Source organism: Chiloscyllium punctatum, chromosome 35 (genome assembly GCF_047496795.1).
Source record: "Chiloscyllium punctatum isolate Juve2018m chromosome 35, sChiPun1.3, whole genome shotgun sequence".
Taxonomy (NCBI): domain Eukaryota; kingdom Metazoa; phylum Chordata; class Chondrichthyes; order Orectolobiformes; family Hemiscylliidae; genus Chiloscyllium; species Chiloscyllium punctatum.
Window position 1 is genome coordinate 12,630,901 of NC_092773.1, and position 20,640 is coordinate 12,651,540.

At 42.9% G+C, this 20,640-nt stretch overlaps 1 protein-coding gene across 1 annotated transcript in view; it reads left to right on the forward strand.

The window, feature by feature from the left end:
• Window positions 1-20,640, forward strand: part of sema4c (sema domain, immunoglobulin domain (Ig), transmembrane domain (TM) and short cytoplasmic domain, (semaphorin) 4C) — a 102,537-nt gene that overhangs the window by 9,103 nt on the left and 72,794 nt on the right. Inside the window, exon 2 of the mRNA XM_072553986.1 lies at window positions 10,011-10,130. The gene's annotated coding sequence lies outside the window, so the exon portion shown is untranslated. The remainder of the gene's footprint in view (window positions 1-10,010; window positions 10,131-20,640) is intronic.

Consider the following 20,640-nt stretch of genomic DNA (forward strand, 5'->3'; position numbering starts at 1 on the left):
TATGTGTGACAATAAAGCTAATTCAAGTCAGTATGCGCAACAAACTTCCAGACAGATTAAGTGAGAGCAAACATGTCAGACTTCTTGTTGAAACCATTGAATGATGGGAACAGGAGTTTATAAGTGTTCTTTTGTGTAGATAAATTAGGATGAGTAAATTGCTTTCCTCAAATCTTTGTTGACACAACAAGTGCATTGAATGTACTTTTTTTTTGCCCCTTCTTATCACATTTTTATTGTCATACAGTGTCACAAGGAAGCATTCAAACTCCGTGACTCATTCAAGGGATCATTGTAATCATGCTGTTGAATGCCATCATGAAACACGAAGGAATAACAATCAACAGCGAGTTTCCTATGCCCTCCACCCAAGTTTGATGAAATCATTTATTCTACTATCCTTAGATGATGTACAACTCCGCATTCAGCAAAGATTAACCATGGGAAGAACAAGTGGAGGCCAGGTGCAGAATAATGCAAGCCATTTGTTAATCCAACCCAGGGCAATGACTTTCCCTTTAGTATCAAAAAGTTGCAAGACCATAATCACTTGGGCAAACCTACAGATTATTTCCTTAGTAAAGGAAAACGTTGAAGACAGCAAGCATAGAATCAATAGAAGATACTTTGTTAAGCAATGTTTGACAAAGTCATTCAGCCCCAGTGGAAGTAAAACTTTGCATTGACGCATATTGTGTGAAAATCAGATTGTATCTCACTCAGGAGCATTTTTATTCTCAAGTGTTCTTCCTTCCTGCAATAAGGTCGCTGACCTGCGCTCAGACACAGTTACACAGGCTTTGCTGTTTGGTAATACCTCAGTCAATTAACGATCCGGCTTTGAATTTGCACACTGAATGTCAGAGAAAAGACAAATAAGTAGTTTCAAAGAATAGTCACTGTGCAGTACAGGATACATGGAATCAATTTGCATACAGCGAGCTCCCACAAGGACTAGGACGTTAACTCAAAGGTCCAGATAGTTTTCTGGGGACGTAGGTTCAAATCCTGCCACGGCAGATTTTGAATTCATTTAAAAATATGTGGAATTAAGAGTCTACTGATGACCATGAAATTGTTTTCGATCGTTGGAAAAACCCCATCTGTTTCACAAATGTCCTTTAGGGAAGGAAACTGCTATCCTTCCCTGGTCTGGCCTGCATGTGATTGCAGACAATACAGTAATGTGGTTGACTCTTCAGTTAGGGATGGGTAACAAATGCTGATCCAGCCAGCGACTCACTCATCCTGTGAAAGATTTTAAAAAACAGTTAATCTGCAATCTTGGTTCAGAAATAAATATCAGTCAGAGCAAAAGGGAGAGTTTATAGTCTCCTTTGTTTAAATTATGTCGTGGGATTGTTTTTATGCCTGTGCAGAAGGGTACTTCTGCACTTTGTTAACAGTCTCATTCAAAACCCAGCATCAATGCCAAGAAAGTGATCTTAGCATTGAACACAAAAAAAATCTATGAAGTGAAACTTGCACCCACATTCTTCTGACTCTGTAGCAAAGGTGCAAATCACTGATGCGTGGCTGACAACTGAGTGAATCGGTCTATTTTGAAGCCCACTATTGTGTACTCACAGGCCATTTCCAGCAGATATTCTTGCCCTAGAACCAGCACCAGAAATGCAGCTCAATTTTTCTCCGTGAGCCAGAGACTTTGAGATGAAGAAAATCACCTACACCTCTTTGCAGGTTAAGACATAACTGGATGGACCTGCAAACTTTAGTAATGTGGTTAACTGATTAATTGGAGAGGATTTCTAGTCTGTGCAATCAGAGTGTACAAGAGGTAAATAGCAAACATGTTTTCCAGCTGAAGTTCATTAATGATCAGAAAGCAGGGAGCAATGTGGCGCAGCGGGAGCGTGCTGAGCCCATAACCCAGAGGTTAATGGATCAAAACCATCCTCTGCTATCGCTCAATGTCTCCTTGAGCAGCTTTCCTTTGAAAAAAGGGCAGCATGGTGGCTCAGTGGTTAGCACTGCTGCCTCAGCATCAGGGACTCAGGTTCGATTCCGGCCTTGGGCAACTGTTTATGTGGAGTTTGCACATTCTCCCCGTGTCTGCATGGGTTTCCTCCCACAATCCAAAGATGTGCAGGTTGGGTGAATTGGCCATTATAAATTGCCCATTAGTCAGAGGGAAATGAGTCTGGGTGAGTTACTCTTTGAAGGGTCGGTGTGGACTTGTTGGGCCGAAGGGCCTGTTTCCAGACTGTAGGGAATCTAATCTAATCGCCAATCATACTTCAAAAATATACATATTCAATAAATCATCTATAAGTATTCAACTGTTCGAAATCAGTTCAGTGCAGTCTTTGCCAAAAAAACACACACAAAAGATTGGAGTTCCAACATTTCTCAGAGCTTCTGTACGGTTGCAAAAAACAAAGGCATTTTATATTTCGGCAGAAAATTATTTATGTTCTTTTGGAGGCACCAAAAGCTGACAACTAAATGAACCCTCATTATATTTTGCCAGAAATACCCCAGATGGCAATTTTGCCCTCCTGCACCTTGGCAGCAGCTGCCCCAAATTTTAGTGTGTCCCACAGGACGTCGTGCTGGACCTTACAACATGACCATCTGCAACAATTGATCAAGGTGAACTCTTTACACGGAAAAACCAACAGGTTTCAGGCAGATGAAAGAAGGTCTTTTCCCCCAGTTTATGGTCTTCCAGACTCAGTCAGTGTTTGTCTTGGTATGCAGTCTGGGGAATGGACCGTGGTACATAAAGTCTGGGACAGACCTTGATGAGAACCAAAGTTTGGGTCGGAGAGGTATCTCTCTCCAGACCTTCTTTGCAAAGGCACATTTCAGAAGCACATGTGTGACAGTCTCTTCCCCATCCACAACCACTTTAAGGGCAGCACACGGAGACAGCGTGTACATGAAAGATCTGACGGGCAGTGCCCTTTTCACCACCAGCCAAGCTATGTACAAAGTTGTGGCAAAATTTGCCCTCTCCCTCTTCCTGCTAGGTCTGAAGTATGCTGCATGGTAACGACTTTGTGGTGGACTTGTAGACAATGGTGTATCTCTTTGCAAAATTTTCTATTCAGGATAGGTGATGCAGAAAGCTCCAACTATTTGCTGTGTTCTGTGACATTGAGGCCAGAACCATCCTTGGCACCACCGGGGCAGGTAGAACCTCAGTATGTCATGACATCTGGTGGCGCTCAAGCTGTTTTTTTTTGTCTCTCCTGTTATTTTGGGTGGGATGGTGTTGTCACTGGTGTTTGATGGGTGAGCCGTCACAATCTATGAATGTACTAGACACTGTTCCCATGGTTGAATTCAAAGTAAACAATCCAATAAAGAGCAATTTACTCAATATGTGAGTTGCTTGTCCTTGAAGTGTTTGGAAAGATAATATAGGGGGAGCTTTACTTTGAATTTATTTCCTGTTATACTTGGTGTAGCAGGGTTTGATGGGACAGGGTAGAAGCAGTTTTACTCATGTTCTCCTTTCCCTCGAAATGTTTCCCAAAGACCCTCTAAAAGGTTTTTTTACTTAGTTCCAGCACCAGCTGAATACCATCTGGCAACATCTGATGGGACAGTGTTGAGGCAGCTTTATTCTTGCCGGTTCCGTGCTGTACTTGCCTTCAGAGTTGTGTTGGGATAGTGTAGAGGACTTGACTGTCGTTAGTCTGAGCTGAATATGACCTGAGAGTAGTTAATATTGACTCCAGACTGAAATATTTTTCATTAACAATTCTGACTGAGGAGCACAGAGGAATATCAAAAGTACAAACCGAAGATGAGTCAAACCAATGATTTTTAATAGATCTAATGAGCAGTTTCATGATGGCGACCTTTCACAGGCTATGTCTCTTCATAATCCAAAGAAGCCGTCAAATATGTAAAAATATGGTGTTGCCGTGGAGACTTTCTTCAAAGAGTGCCAGCAGCCTACTGCTGCTGCTGTTGCTTCTGTTAATTTGAATATATTCAGTTGTAGGAGAGAAGCCCAGCACAGTTTATAACAAAAAGACCTCGTATGATCAGGCAGACATAGGTCTTCTAATATAAATGAGAAACAGCTATAAGCAAGTCACAATCAGTACTACATTTCTCTGATATTACCTGAGTAATGTTCATATGTTTTGCACCAACAGTAATATCAGTAAAGTTGCATAATGTGGTCATTACCAGATTGCTGTTTCTTGGAACTTGCTGTGCACAACTTACCTCCATTTGCTGTTTGACCACAGTGACGACTTTTGAAAAACAAGCACTTTTTTTGGCTGTGTTGTGTTTTGTATATCCTATGGTTGTGAAAAGGATAAGATAAAATCTTTTTAAATTCCTCTGACTTTGCAAGGTATTTGCATTTTTGACCCTACTTGAAAGGTGAACAGTGATCAATGGTCTCCACAATCAGGAAATGAGATACAATGACCTGAAACCAGCAGTCTTCCCGAATAGCCAATGTTCCTAACTGCTCTGTATTGGATGGAAGCATTCTGACCAGGAATGCCACCGATACATCTTCATTTCGAGTGCACTGAGTTTTCTCTTTTTGCCTCAGGGTTGCATCTGTTTCTCACCATTCCATAAGTGGACTGGAGAATAATTAACCATGATCCATGCTCTGTTCCTGTTTGCCAGAAACTTCTGTGGAAATTGAGTTCCCTTTGGCCTCACAGTGTTCAATTCAAGGCAGCTTGAGGTTTATTATGGGTATCAGAAGAATACAGGCAGAAGAAAACTGATTCCTGTAGGACATGACAAAGCATTCAGTGCAAAGGCACATTTAGTGTCGTATAACTTCAGTGTATTCCAAAATATATCTGGCATGCAGAAATCCATGTAGTATACAGACTTTACTCAGAAGTTTGAATTCTAGTACATTCAATACATGGTGTGTCCAGTGTAATGTATATTTTGTTTGGAGAACATTGAGGATCATACATATGCAATACAGAGTGATTAGTTGAATGCTGAGTACTTGCATGTGCGATTAATTTCATGTTTTGTACCTCTGTACATTGTGTTTGGTGACAATATATTTAAACTCTTTGTAGCATTGACTGTATTCAATATACCAGAGAGAATCAGAATCCGTATTTTCTGTGCAATGTGTATTCCATGTATTGTTGTTGAAAGGACACAATTTGCAGTGTATTGTACACTTGAAAGATGTGTCCAGAATGGCTTACTTTACATACCATTATCCTTTCTTCGAAAAGGTACTCTAGCTGCATTCTTTCTTTCCCGCTATGTGCATGTAATATCTTCCTTCAGCTCCAAAGCCTCAATACATTGTCTTCTCCCAACTCTATAATCACCTTTCCTAAGATTTCCTTTAAAAATCTTTTCAGTATCATTGCTCATCGAGATCATCCCACTTCAGATCACATGTTGCATTTTCTGCAACTGTAGTGTGATAAATCCAAATTCTTAATAAGATGGTTATGTTTGAAATTTTAATTATTTCAATTGTTCTTTCATGCAAAGTGGAGTAGAGAGGATCATGTGTGCTCTGACCTTTCTCCCTAGCCAAAAAGCCCATGTGACTTGTTTTGCCATGTTGATACGGCTTAATTGAAAGCCTGTTGAAAGTACAAACTTTTAACACTTGGAGACAAAGGAACCAGCAGTTGAACCTCTTGTGACATTTATTCTTTTCCAAACCCTGAATACAGAAAGACGAACGAAAGCAGTTGTTGTGAATGCTTTCGAGAGAGGTTGCTTTCTCTTTACAATGAGGTAGGATGCATGTGGAAACTGTTTGTTTGAATTGAGGGGTGGCACATGTGGACATATGAGAATATTGAAGGACTTGCTCTTGTGAGCCTTGAAGTTGTCATCGGAGTGGGCCATGTAACCAGAAACTGTTTTGGGACTTTGTTGGAGCCATAAAGCGAGAACTTCAACTGTTTTTGAACTTGAACAGAGTGAGACTGGAAGATGAGTGTTCTGGAATAATTCTGGACTGATTTTCTCTGGGAGTATAATTTTGTGATGTGCAGTATAATGCATTTGTACAATCCAAGTTCACTGTACTGGTTTACAAACAATGAGTTTAATACTGGTTTGTTTTAACAAGAGTTTGACATGTTAAGTATCACCATGTGAATACTTTGAGTGAGTATGTGGTATTTGCATTTTGTCAAAAGTTGTGTCTCCTAGATAAGTATGTACTTGTCAGGCAGGGAGGAAGATATAGAACGCGTGAGCCGTGCTTTACTAAGGAAGTGGAATCCCTGGTCAAGAAGAAGAAGAAGACATATGTTAGGACAAAATGTGAAAACTCAGGGCGCTTGAGGGTTACAAGGAAGTCATGAAAGACTTTAAAAAGAGAGCTCAGAAGAGCCAGGAGGAGGCATGAGAAGTTGTTGGCGGATAGGATCAGGGTTAACCCTAAGGCTTTCGATAGGTATGTTAGGAATAAAAGAATGATGAGAGTTAAATTAGGGCCAATCGAGGATAATAGTGGGAAGTTGTGTGTGGAGTCAGAGGAGATGGGGGAAGCACTAAATAAATATTTTTCGACAGTGTTCACTATAGAAAATGAAAATGTCGGCGAGGAAGATACAGAGATACTTGCATCTAGACTAGAAGAGATTGAGGTTCACAAGGAAGAGGTATTAGAAATACTGCAGAGTGTGAAAATAGACAAGTCCCCTGGGTTGGATGGGATCTATCCTAGGATCCTCTGAGAAGCAAGGGAAGAGATTGCCGAGCCTTTGGCATTGATCTTCAAATCATTATTATCTACAGGAATAGTGCCTGAGGACTGGAGGATAGCAAATGTGGTTCCCTTGTTCAAAAAGGGTAGTAGAGACAACCCTGGTAATTACCGACCAATGAGTCTCACTTCAGTTGTTGGTAAAGTGTTGGAAAAGGCTAGAAGAGATAGGATTTATAACCATCTAGAAAAGAATAATCTGATCAGGGACAGTCAGCACGGTTTTGTGAAGGGTAGGTCGTGCCTAATGAATCTTATTGAGTTTTTTGACAGTGACCAAACAGGTAGATGAGAGTAAACCGGTTGATGTGATGTATATGGATTTCAGCAAGGCGTTCGATAAGGTTCCCCACAGTAGGCTATTAGACAAAATGCAGAGGAATGGGATTGTGGGAGACATAGCAGTTTGGATCAGTAATTGGCTTACTGAAAGAAAACAGAGGGTTGTAGTTGATGGAACATGTTCGTCTTGGTGTCCAGTTACTAGCGGCGTACCGCAAGGGTCGGGTGTTGGGTCCACCGCTGTTCGTCATTTTTATAAATGACCTGGATGAGGGTTTAGAAGGGTGGGTTAGTAAATTTGCAGACGACACTAAGGTTGATGGAGTTGTGGATAGTGCCGAAGGATGTAGTAGGTTGCAGAGAGACATAGATAGGATGCAGAGCTGGGCTGAAAGGTGGCAAATGGAGTTTACTGTGGACAAGGGTGAGGTGATACACTTTGGATGGAGTAATCGGAATGCAAAGTACTGGGCTAATAGTAAGATTCTTGGGAGTGCAGATGAGCAGAGAGATCTCGGTGTCCATGTACACAGATCCCTGAAAGTTGCCACCCAGATTGACAGGGTTGTTAAGAAGGCATACAGTGTTTTGGCCTTTATTAATAGAGGGATTGAGTTCCGGAACCAGGAGGTTATGCTGCAGCTGTACAAAGCTCTGGTACGGCCGCACTTGGAGGATTGTGTACAGTTCTGGTCACCGCATTAAAGGAAGGATGTGGAAGCTTTGAAAAGGGTGCAGAGGAGATTTACTAGGATGTTGCCTGGTACAGAAGGAGTGTCTTACAAGGAAAGGCTGAGGGACTTGAGGCTGTTCTCGTTAGAGAGAAGAAGGTTGAGAGGTGATTTAAAAGAGACATACAAAATAATCAGAGGGTTAGATAGGGTGGACAGGGAGAGCCTTTTTCCAAGTATGGGGACGGCAAACACGAGGGGACACAGCTTTAAAGTGAGGGGAGATAGGTATAAGACAGATGTCAGAGGTACTTTCTTTACTCAGAGAGTAGTAAGGGTATGGGAATGCTTTGCCTGCAACGGAAGTAGATTCGCCAAGTTTAAGTGCATTTAAGTCATCATTGGACACGCAAATGGATGTACATGGAATAGTGTAGGTGGGATGGGCTTCAGATTAGTATGACAGGGCGGCGTAACATCGAGAGCCAAAGGGCCTCGACGGCGCTGTAATGTTCAATGTTCTATGTAACAGATGCCACGTTGTAGTTTATCTACCTGTGTGATATGGTCACCCTCTCTGTGTCTCTGTCTCATGAGTTTTGTTTTCAATACATGCAGAACATCCTTAGGTTTTATTCTGTTGTTTCCAAAATTCTAAAGAGTCTGATTTGTTGCCCCAAGTCTTTGTTTCCTGTGAAAATGAAGATTTCAAACTGCAGTCAGCTTGCTCTTACGTATGTGGTTGTGAATGTGTACCTTGAATTAGAGTCTGTAGCATGGAAACAAGTCATTCAGCCCCACTACCCTGTGTTTTCCATTTTGTCCCATTGCATTTAGCAGTATGTTTCCGGACAGGAGGTTTATATTTCGGTTGTTTTTGTGCTTTGTTGCATGGCAGAACAATGGGTTGTAGTTTTGCGGGGGACTAGAAGAGAGAGATTTGAAAACCAAACTGTTGACGTAACTTCTTAACAGTTGATGTCTGGTTCAACTGAACACAACTCGACCACTTCACTGTACAATGTTGTGTGACAGTACGCATGACCGAATGTCGAAAATCCTTCGTCACTTATCCTGTTCATGACTGTCTCCCGGTCAACCGGTGTTTACCTGTAATTGTCCTCATTCAGTGTGCTTACATTTAACCTTTGTCATTCTCAAACGTTTGCATCAGACTAGTTAATTTTCAAACCATCCCTCTTCAAGTTTGCGACTATCAAATGACTAACATTTTCTCAGTTTTTCTGGTCTATGCTTTTGTTGCAGTTGAATCTTGGATTGGAGGGGAGGGGGTCAAATGGCTGGTGAAAATAATAGTTTCTTTGGGAGTATTCTTTTTTGCTGAGCTTAGTGAGGTCATCGTTGCATTGAAGAAAGAACTCGCCATTCTGATCGGCAGGAGTACATTCACTCCAAATGTGATTTGGAGGTGCCGGTGTTGGGCTGGTGTGGACAAAGTTTAAAAAAATCACAAAACCAGGTTGTCGTCCAGCAGGTTTAGTTGGAAGCAGTAGCTTTGGGAGCGCTGCTTCATCAGGTGGCTGTCCCTAATGATAAAGCAGCGCTCCAAAAGCTACTGCTTCCCACTAAACCTGCTGGACTATTATCTGGTGTTTTGAGTTTTAATTTTTGTGCAGTTTTAGTGTGCGGTCGAGCTGTCTGGAATCAGGAGTGTCACTTGAGGCAGGATTTCGGATAGTGGGACTTTGCGTTTTTTATAAAGGGAATTGCTTAAATAATCAAAAAGAGTGCAGGAAGAGCTTTCAAGTGGCCGTTGAGTGGATTGAAATTTAGAGCCTGTACAATCTGGACGGGCTGAAGGGCCACACTGCGTTGTAGTGTTCCATTGTTGTCGTCCTGCCGAGATGGGCGTGGTGGTTCGTGTTTATTGAGATGCTGTGATTGTACACAGTAGTGACTCTGAGCCTATGTTTATTCAGTGTATGGGATTCTGTTTTGCCACTCACGGAGGTGGATGTTTGTATGAATTTCTCTCTCTCTGTCTGTGTCCATATCGGTTGCACTGCCTCTTTAAATGGGCGCGTCAGTCTGTGGGCTGGATTAGAGGCTGCGCGGGGTTGAATCAGAGCAAGTTTCGGGGGGTAAAAAGCAAATTGTATTACGTTCGGAAGAAAAAAAATTGAGGCTGAGCCTTGTAAAAATATACATGTTTTCCGCGAGAAGGATGTGTAGAAAGAGAGATGCAGAGCGAAGCAATCGCTTCTTGCAAGGTTTTAGCGAATAAACAATAGAGCTTTAAACATCTGGTCATTTTCAGCGTCGAACTGACGGGCTGTACATCATTTCTCTCTCTGGTTTTACTCCTCCCTCTCCACTCCCGCTTCCAGTTTTCCAGCCGGACCTTCACCTAAGATCTCGACTTGACGCTGCTCCTTCAGATGGAAGTTTGCTGAAAAAGAGGGCACTGGTCGCTGGGTTTCGGGAAGGAGCGACACTTGTGAACCGAGGTAAGGAGAGTCTCCAATGGCATTGCAATGAAATCCGTGCTTATACGTCAGACATACCAATCTCGGATCATTGTGTTCTCACATTGTGTAACTCGTTAAATATTTTGTAGCAAACTCCGGGTTAGTGGCACTCTTAATCAAGATGAGTATGTCTTGTGTATTTGGAGAAATGTGCAGTCCAGTTTCCATTCGACCCCTGTTTTCTTCCTCCCCCCAGTTTCGTGCAATATAAATGTGTCACGAAGCCGAAGCCCGAGTCGACCCATTGCCTTTCATTGGTCCAAGACAATGAAAACGAGCAATGGGCGAGACCGCTTCATTCACAAAGCTGGGCTCGAAGGGGAAAAGCACTGCATACCTCGGGGCTATTGCCACATAGCTGTAGTTTTTAAAATACGTATTTGCCTTCAATTTTGTTGAAATTGATCTGGTGTAAAAGTAGATTTACTTCGGTTTTTGACGATGGTCTCTTGCGTTTGGTGCTTTATAGTGTATAAAATACCTCGAAGAGAAGGTCTAGATGCCCGGACCTCCGAGTTCTGCTTTGTTCTTCGCGCCTTGGGCAAATCTGGGCATTTTTTTTGGGAAAAAAAGAGGGAACACCGACCGATCGCATTTCAAAACGAGAAGAGTGTAGATTTGGAGGGAGCGGGGAAATGGAGTCTGTCGAATAACGCGGTGGCCAGGGAGTCGATACTTATTTTTCCGAATATCGATTCAGTCTACTTCACGGGAGGTTGGAAACGTGTGCTGGGCAAGAGCTTCTGCAAAAGAAGCGCCCAATCTCGTTCAGGAGGAGTGCTGGACATTGGTCTGAGTGCAGTGTGCCTTGTTACTGATGAGCAAAATGTTTCTGAATTTTAATATATAGCAACACAGTATGCATTTCCTGGAACCCATACTGAAACGGCTGGAAAATGTCAGCTGGACTGCTAGCTTCTGTGGCGAGATAAGAGTTAACTAGCGAGCCTCCTTCACAATTGTTCCTCCAGCAATCTCTGATTTTTGTTTGTTTCAGAAATATCCTGTGTTCGCACTTGGGTTTTTATTATCAATTTCCTGGCCTCCCACTGAGTTTTGTTTGACCAAAGTGATCTTTACAAGCTTGAAGGTTGTTTTGTGGAGGTTATTGATGTGGCAGGCGGAGTGGCGCGATGTGCTGAAGGAGGATCTTTGTAACTTCAGTCGGGCTATTTTTTTTCAAACGGAGTGACGCAACTCAATTTAAAAGGGCAGTGTGTGAAACCAGCTGCAAGTCCGAGCAGCTGGGTCAGGATGTGTGGATTTCGGGCTGTTGTTGTTTCTTGTCATTTGTGCCACACAGCATTGAGCATTCTCGGGCTCACCACAAGTTGGATGTCATACACTGGGCTGAAAATGTGTTGCTGGAAAAGCACAGCAGGTCAAGCAGCATCCAACGAGCAGGAGAATCGACGTTTCGGGCATGAGCCCTTCTTCAGGATGCTGCCTGACCATGCTGCGCTTTTCCTATCATACACTGGGTGAAGTATACAGGGAGAACTAGCCATTTGGACACAGAACTGGCTCAGAGGTCGAAGACAGAGGGTGGTGGTGGAGGGTTGTTTTTCAGACTGGAGGCCTGTGACCAGTGGAGTGCCACAAGGATCGGTGCTGGGTCCTCTGCTTTTTGTCATTTACATAAATGATTTGGATGCGGGCATAAGAGATACAGTTAGTAAGTTTGCAGATGACCCCAAAATTGGAGGTGTGGACAACCAAGACGGATACCTCAGATTACAACAGGATCTTGACCAGTTGGGCCAATCGGCTGAGAAGTGGCAGATGGAGTTTAATTCAGATAAATGCGAGGTGCTGCGTTTTGGGAAAGCAAATCTTAGCAGGACTTATACACTTAGTGGTAAAGTCCTAGGGAGTGTTGCTGAACAAAGAGACCTTGGAGTGCAGGTTCATAGCTCCTTGAAAGTGGAGTCGCAGGTAGATAGGATAGTGAAGAAGGCGTTTGGTATGCTTTCCTTTATTGGTCAGAATATTGAGTACAGGAGTTGGGAGGTCATGTTGCGGCTGTGCAGGACATTGGGTAGGCCACTGTTGGAATATTGCGTGCAATTCTGGTCTCCTTCCCATTGGAAAGATATTGTGAAACTTGAAAGGGTTCAGAAAAGATTTACAAGGATGTTGGCAGGAGAAGCTGAACAAGCTGGGGCTGTTTTCCTTGGAGGTCAAGAGGTGACCTTTTCATAGAGGTTGATTAAAATCATGAGGGGCATGGATAAGTCTTTTCCCTGGGATGGGGGAGTCCAGAACTCGAGGGCATAGGTTTAGGGTGAGAGGGAAATGATATAAAAGGGACCTAAGGGGCAACTCTTTCACATAGAGGGTGGAGCATGTGTTGAATAGGTTGCCAGAGGAAGTGACAGAGGCTTGTACAATTGCAACATTTTAAAAGGCATTTGGATGGGTATATGAATAGGAAGTGTTTGAAAGGATATGGACCAGATGCTGGCAGGTAATTGGGATGGGCTATCTGGTCGGCATGGACGAGTTGGACCGAAGGGTCTGTTTGCTGTACATCTCTGACTCTATGTGCTTGAGCCTTAAAGCTTTGTAGGACTGCTTCACAAACCATAACAGAAGAATGTGAGCAGGGTGTTTCGCCCCTTAAGCCTATGCTACCATTGACAATGATGGTTAACCTGATACTGTTTATTGTCTAGTTTGGTTACATTTTACCTATTGCCCATGATTCCCCTGCTGATCAATCTGTCTGTCTCTGCTTTAAATATATGCAAGGAATGTATTTAAAGAACTCAATAAGGTTTGTGAGGCACAATCTTCCCTTCACACAACTGTGTTGCGTATCCCTAATCAACTTATTCCTCCCTAGATAATTATAAATCCTATCTCTTGTCATCTTTTCCAACACTTTACACACAACCGAAGGAAGGCTCAGTGGTCTTTTCATTACCAGGGTTGTCTCTCCTCCCCTTCTTGAACAAGAGGACAACATTTGCTATCCTCCAGTCTGTTGTCATTGGTACTATTCCTAGAGACAATGTAAAGATCAAAGCCAAAGGCTCTGCAATCTCCACCTTGGCTTCCAAGGGAATCCGAGGATAATTCCCATCTGGCCCGGGTACTTACCTATTTTCACAATTTCCATAATTTCTAGCGCCACCTCTTTGTGAACCTCAATCCCGTCTAGTCTAGTCACATATATCTCAGTATGCTCCTCCTCAATATTGTCTTTTTTGAGTGTGAATACTGAAGAAAAATATTCATTTAGTGCTTCCCCTATCTCCTCGGACTCTGCGCAACTTCCCATTACTGTCCATGATTGGCCCTAATCTTTTTCTAGCCATTGTTTTATTTCTGATATGCTTATAGAACGTTTTAGGGGTTTCCTTGATCCACCTGCCAACGACTTCTCATGTCTTTTCCTGGCTCCTCTTAGCTCTCTCTTTAGGTCTTTCCTGGTTCACCTGTAACTCTGAAGCACCCGAGGTGAGCCTTCACGTCTCATCCTAACATAGGCCGTCACCGCTACCGCCTTGACAAGAGATTCAACTTCTGTAGTAAACCACGACTCCCTCGCTCAACCACTTCCTCCCAACCTGACAGGTTCATACAAATTAAGGACACGTATGCTCCACATTTCAATTGTGCCCATCCCCTGCAGTTTCCTTCCCCATCCAGTGCATCTTATATCTTGCCTAATTGCATCATAATTGTCTTTAGCCCACCTGTAACTCTTGTCCTGGGGTATATATCTATCCCTTTCCATCACTAAACTAAACAGAACTGAATTGTAGTCACTATCACCAAAGTGCTCATCTCTCTCCAAGCCTAACACCTGGCCAGGTTCACTACCCTAGTACCAAATTCAGTGTGGCCTCGCCCGTTGGCTTGTCTACATACTGTGTTGGGAAAACATCCTGTATGCATTGTACAAAAACTGACACATGTAAAGTACTTGATCTACAGTATTTCCTGTCAGTATTTAGAAAGTTGAAGTCTCCCATGAGAGCTACCCTGTTCCCTTCTCTCCTATCTAGAATTATCTTTGCTGTCCTTAAATCTACATCTCTGGAACTACTAAGAGGCCTATAGAAAACTCCCAACAGGGTGACCTCTCCTTTCGTGTTTCTAACTTCAGTCCATACTACCTCCATAGAAGAGTCCTCAAACGTCCTTCCTGCCACTGTAATACTGTCCTTGACTAACAATGCCACACCTCCCCCTCTTTTACCATTTCCTCTCTTCTTCTGGAAACATCTAAATCCCAGAGCCGGAAACAACCTTTCCTGTCCTTGCTCTATCCGTGTCTCTGAAATGGCCACAACATTGAAGTCTCAGGTACCGACCCATATTGCAAGTTCACCCATCTTATTCTGGATGCTCCTAACCTCTTCAGCCTTTACTCAAAAGTCAACCCTCGATTCTAGGGATCATCCTAGTGAAGTTTCTCTGAACTGACTCCAATGAAATTACTCCTTTTTCCCTTAAATAAGGGCATTAATACTGTTGACAGTTCTCCACATGTCATCTCATCATCTTGTCCAGTTGCAGTAAGACTTCCTGACTCTTGGATGCCGATCCCCTTCAAGTAAAGGCCAACATTCCATTAACCTTCCTGATTACTTGCTGCTTCTGTCTCCTAACTTGGTTTCATGCACAAGGGCTCCCAAGTTCTTTTGTGTTGCAGGATTCTGCAATTTTTCTCGACTTAAATAACCTGTTCTATGATTTGCCATTCCAAAGTAAAGGCAATTTTTACCTCTTGCACACTATTCCAATTGACCAACCTTGTGCTTGTTCAACTAGTTTATATTGCTTTGTAAACTGTTGATATCCCCCTCTCAACTTGGCTTCACACCGAGTTGTCATCTGCAAGTTAGGCCAGAGTACATTGGCTTCCTTTATCTGAGTCAATAAGATATATTGTAAAGAATTTGAGGTCCCAGTGCTGATCCTGTGGAATGCTACTGTTTATGGGTCACTAACCTGACAAAGAGCCCCCTTACTCCCAACTGCCGTCTGCTGCCCACTGCCCATGAGCCATATCTTTGCACAGCAACATATTCCTTCCTGTAATGTGGCCTTGACTTCCTCTTGTGATCAGATCCCACTGCAGCATAGGGAAGAGACATTGTATGCACCCAAGGTGGTGCTAAGTGACTGTGAAGGAAGCAAGCTAATTTGAGATATACACTTTTCAGATGTGTGATGGTTACGTGGTTGTCCCTGCCTGCCAAGTGACATGACAGCATCATTGCATTCTGCTGTGTTGGTGAGTTCTAATGCAGCATTTGAAGTGATAAACAGTAATGAGTGAATACAATGTGCTCTGTGGTAAGGTTGTGACTTTGCCAATGCTAACCTTCATGGATAAAGGCATGTGAGCAATCGCAAACGTTTCTTACTGAACCACTGCTGATATTAACTAATTTCAAACTGATAGCACCACTCAATCCCTTCTCATTGCGAGAAGCAGAGGAGGTGATTGAAAATTGGAAAGAGCTACAGCTTACTCAGCCATCTGTTTGGAGAAACTGGTCCCTGATTTTACTTGGACTGAGGTGGTTGTGGTATCTTCTGTTCCAACTCACTGCCACTGTTTGTTGTAATAATAGAACTGGCTTCAAAATCTGTGTCCGAACACCAAATTTTGGCTTGATGGTTGATGTCTGACTGATTCAATCTTCTACAGTCTGAAAGCGCAGTTGTGCCAAATGAGTCTTTCAAGATTCCTTAATGGCCACTGGCAATTATAAATCTCCCTGACCCTATGATATGTTGGTGGTGGGGGCGGTTTTGAACAATCCTGGGGTAGGTGCGTGTCATGGGTGAGAGTAAGCAAAAGAGACAAAATGTACAGATCAGAGGAGGGAGAAAGGAAAGTTCATGTGAGGGGTGGGGCAGAGTTAAGTTGGAGACCTGTACGAATTCTATATTGGAAGATTGTCCCTGGAAGTACCCTGCTGATTTTTCTAATGGCACTGATGAAAATTGTGCTCTCAATGCAGGCACACATCAGTTCCTGATTGTGCTCAGAAGCTATTCAGTAACATGACGCAGATTCGCTGTTTATATAATTTGCATAGCCAGGGCTACACAGGAGGGGCTATGTTCCAAAATACTCAGGATATAAGCGTCATTAATTCAACCCTGTTATTGCTTATTTGAATGAGAAAAGAAAACTCGGCAGGTATTATCTGCCATTAATCTTGTACTTGAACAGACTCTTTTGTCTGACTTCCAAACTCCCCCTTGTCTTTGTACATTGCTCGCTCAATGTTTGTCTGCTGACAGTGGTAGAATACACAAAATTGGCCTCTTTCTGTCAATCTGTAATACTTGCGACATGTTTTGAATGTACCAGGGTTCACAACTGGAATTCCTTCTTGACCTTAGTCTCATCCTGTTTAATTTCTTAATGTAAATGAAGTTTGTGGTCTCCTGCTGCACTTGATTTTTCACCCATCTTGATGGTAAATCGTGCGCTTTGGTTTTAACATCTCCGAATGCAAATGATCATGTTCGTCCCACACAAGTTCTGTTAATAGGCTGTCATAATAGAAGCAGTTTTTGCACCACTCGGCTTTGTCAGTGCAGCATTCCTGCTCTGGTCCCATTTGCCTAATGTAGAAGCTCTTCACTTGACCTACCTGCCTATCTCCTTTTCCGCCTATCTCCTTTTCCACCTATCCACTCCACCCTCTCCTCCCTGACCGATCACCTTCATCCGCTCCCCCACTCACCCATTGTACTCTATGCTACTTTCTCCCCACCCTCCCCCTCCTCTAGCTTATCTCTCCACGCTTCAGGCTCACTGCCTTTATCCCTGATGAAGGGCTTTTGCCCGAAACGTCGATTTCGAAGCTCCTTGGATGCTGCCTGAACTGCTATGCTCTTCCAGCACCACTAATCCAGAATCTAGTTTCCAGCATCTGCAGTCATTGTTTTTACCACCATAATGTAGAAGCAGTTGTATTTCTGAGCCAAGTATGCTTGTGATCAGACAGTACAGTGCAGCCTTTGTCCAGACTGTATGGGCAATAACTTGGTCTGGCACGGTTTGAGCCCATCTGACCCATGGAGCAAATGCGAGCTTTCTAAGCATCACTTCTGTCACTTCCAGTCCAGTTCTCTCCATGCAACTGTGCATTCTTCATTTACTGAATTGAGTCGTTGCTACCTGGATGACTGCCTTGGTAACTGCTTCCCAGTTATGGTCACAGAGTGCACATCAATTCATAAAATTGTTATCCCATAGCTCGTGCATCTTGTAGTTGAAAACACAAGTGTATCCTGAAGTCCTTTGAACCACGTAAAGGGGACTTTGTTTTATTCCAAGTCTGCCATACAAAAATCAGTCAGCTGTACAGCTTTAACAAATGTTCTCATTTTGAGTGAATGCAGCTATGGGCACACAATGCCACCACCGCCACCACCACCTGAAAATGCTCACCTGCAGCAAAGTTTCTTCATCCCAAGAACAATTGCAGTACATCTTGTCTGAGCTAAGAACCCTGCGGCTTAGTTGTGTGGTGAGAAGAACTAGCCTGGGTTGCAGTTTTTCATTGCCATTGTGGCAGTGTTACGGCTTGCTTGCTGCTGTTTTTTCCTTAGTTTTTGCAGCCAGCCTGAACCTGTAACAACAGTAATCGGTCTACTACATACATGCTTGATTCAGTTGACTGTTTTTTTTTCTTAATAAAACTGCTGCCGTCTCTCGAGCATTGCCTTAAGAGACATGTGTTCTGTTTAATCAGTCTATGGTAGTGCTTGTTGTCCAGTGCTTAATGTTGAATGTAGTACGTGACAAAAACATATGTCCAAAATTTGCAGTTTTGCTTTTACTGTTTGAACCACAAATTGTGAGGTCAGCCCAAGTGTCTGCCTGTCAGTGCTGGAGTTGTCGACTGCCCCATTAAAGCACCATTTCAAGTTTGTCAGGCAGTTCGATGGTTGATGCTTGCAGTAACTGTGTCTAAGCTTTTTGTTTTTGTAAATGCTTCTCTAGGTTCACTAAAGTTCCCCTCTGGCTGATGCATATTCCCTCCACCTGTGTTTGGAGCTAGAGCGCAACTCTGTATGTATCAGTCTCTTGGACAATGTTCAGGTGTTTTGTGAAAGTTGGTGAGGGGAATGACAGGTTGGCCTTGGAGAGTCCATTTGAGCTTGTACAGTATGGAAGAATTTCTGGGATTTAACATGTTTGCACTTTGATGTAATAGGTTTGGTAAACCTGCCTTGTGTTTTCTTGAGATTTTAAGATTGTCGGATGATTGCAATCCTATTGCACATGGTCAAGGCATTGAGTGGGCTCATGAGGTAATGCGTTTGCAAGTTCCTATCCATATTTGTACAGTCCAAGTCGAATGAAGCTTTTTCAAGACTTAGCAGTGGATGCTTACTTGGTAAGGTATGTTAAGGAGCAGCGCACTTGAATTTGAAGAACAGTTGATTAAACAAACGTGGTTGCAGGAGCTGAAAGGCTCACTATTGTCACAGCTGAGCCTATCCCACATGTATACACAAGTGGATTCCAAACAGAAAACACAAACATGATCAGGATTGGAAATCTTGGCATAGTGCTGCTTTTTTTGGATGTAGTAACACTTCTGAAGGTATTAATAGAAGCTGAAATGGTTCCACCTGTAATTACTGATCTCACAGTCTGGGTGGAGAGCAAGAGTTTGTTTCTGCTTTTGTGAGCAGGTGCATCAGCTCCCTGACTCTGAACAGTAATCTCTGAAATATAGTTCCAGTTATTGCTGTCACATAACAGTTGTTACTGATAGTGTATCACCTGTAGGCTGTCCACAGTTGGGTGTGGTCAAGCAGTAATCATTCGCTCGAGTGACATAAGGAGGCCTGTGGGCAGCAAATCCCTTTAGGTCTAAGTCAGCATTGTTGGCAGGAACTGGGAAATGACTAGCGTATATCGGGGAAACAGCACAAGTTTGCTTGCTTCGTCGAGGAATATTGATGTTGCAATTTCCAGTTGGACTCTTTGTGAAACAGAGAGCCTCAACTTGGGGATTTATTCCATACTGGTAAGAGATGGGTGGGATGCTGTGCTGAGATGCACTTCAGTGGGACGTTCCATCTCCTGATTTTTGGTACCCGATAGATAGTTGCTGATATTTAACTTAAGCTAAAGAAACGGTAATGCACTGAAAAAAAACTTGACCTTCAGTGGTGCCTTGTGCAGGAGGGAAGTGGATGGTTTCGAAGATTTCAGACTTGGGAGTATAAACTCCTCAAGATATTGGCGGATCCACGGACACCTTTCGACTAAGTTGTGATAGTCAGTGCCTGGAATGCAAATAGGAGTCTGGGCAGAGCCCACCCTCCACCATAGGTCACTTGTTGCTCCTTCAACTTTTGGTTCCATAAAGATAACTGGCATAAAGTTGGTTCTTTTTTGTATTAGTGAATTAATTTATATAATCCACCAACCATTACATGTGGGAATGCTTAACGTGCTGATGAAAATGAAACAAGAGCCACCTTGTTAAAGATGTCCGTATTCAGAAAGGAGTGGTTTGCTCTGGTGAACCGGAACTCATGTGTGGGATCACTTCAAGACTTTTGCTTTTCTGACAGATTTTGCTTCAGGCATTGCTTCATGTTGCTTTTCATCAGAACATTGCATTTGCTTCTTGAAGTTTGGACTGATGCGTGCAACAGAAGCAATAATACATGTGAACAGCTGAATGTCAAGTTGCTTTCCTCTCTCCTTCTTGTTACTGACCTGTCACGTGAACTCTGGTACTTCCTGTCTGCTCCTAAAGCAGTTGATCTGGGTGCGTGTCCGAGTACGAATACAATCGGACATGGAAGAAATTAATATCAGTCGTTGTCTTTTGTTAATATATCAGGGCATCTACAAAGCCATGGTTCTGCCATTGGAAAGGAACAATTTTTGTCTCCAGAAATAATTACACAGAGGTACAAAATCCCAAGCTGTGAGTCATGTTAAAAACAGAATCACCTCTCAGGCTTGTATCTAATGAAAGGGTTTTGTTTATGTGAAGAGTAATAGAAGTGCATTGCAGGCTGAGAGCTTGCTTCAGGTTGTGTTGATAGACAAGAATTGCATATACAGGAGTGAATGAAGAGTTGAGATTGGAGGAATGACATGAAGAGCAAAAACATGCTAGGCGTAGTAAGCAGGTTAGACAGCATTCATGTATCAAATTTGGGAACGATCATGAATTTGAGAAGTGAAGTCAGTCCTGTCTTCAGCAATAGATTGACTAAAAAACTATATTCAAGCTGTTTTCTTGCTGATTCGTGATTGCCTAAGGATGTCTCTCCCTCTCTTCCTTTCTTCTCATCCGTTTTTCAAGTCACGACCGGTAGTGTGGCTGTTAGCCATGTTGATGTCTGTTTCATATTTTCAATCCAGGGAACACCATACTATTTGCATACCTGCACCACTTGTTTTATGAGAAATACCGGTTTGGCTGGCGCCATGAATATTGAAGCAATAAAGCCTTATTTTGCATTGCCTTCATGT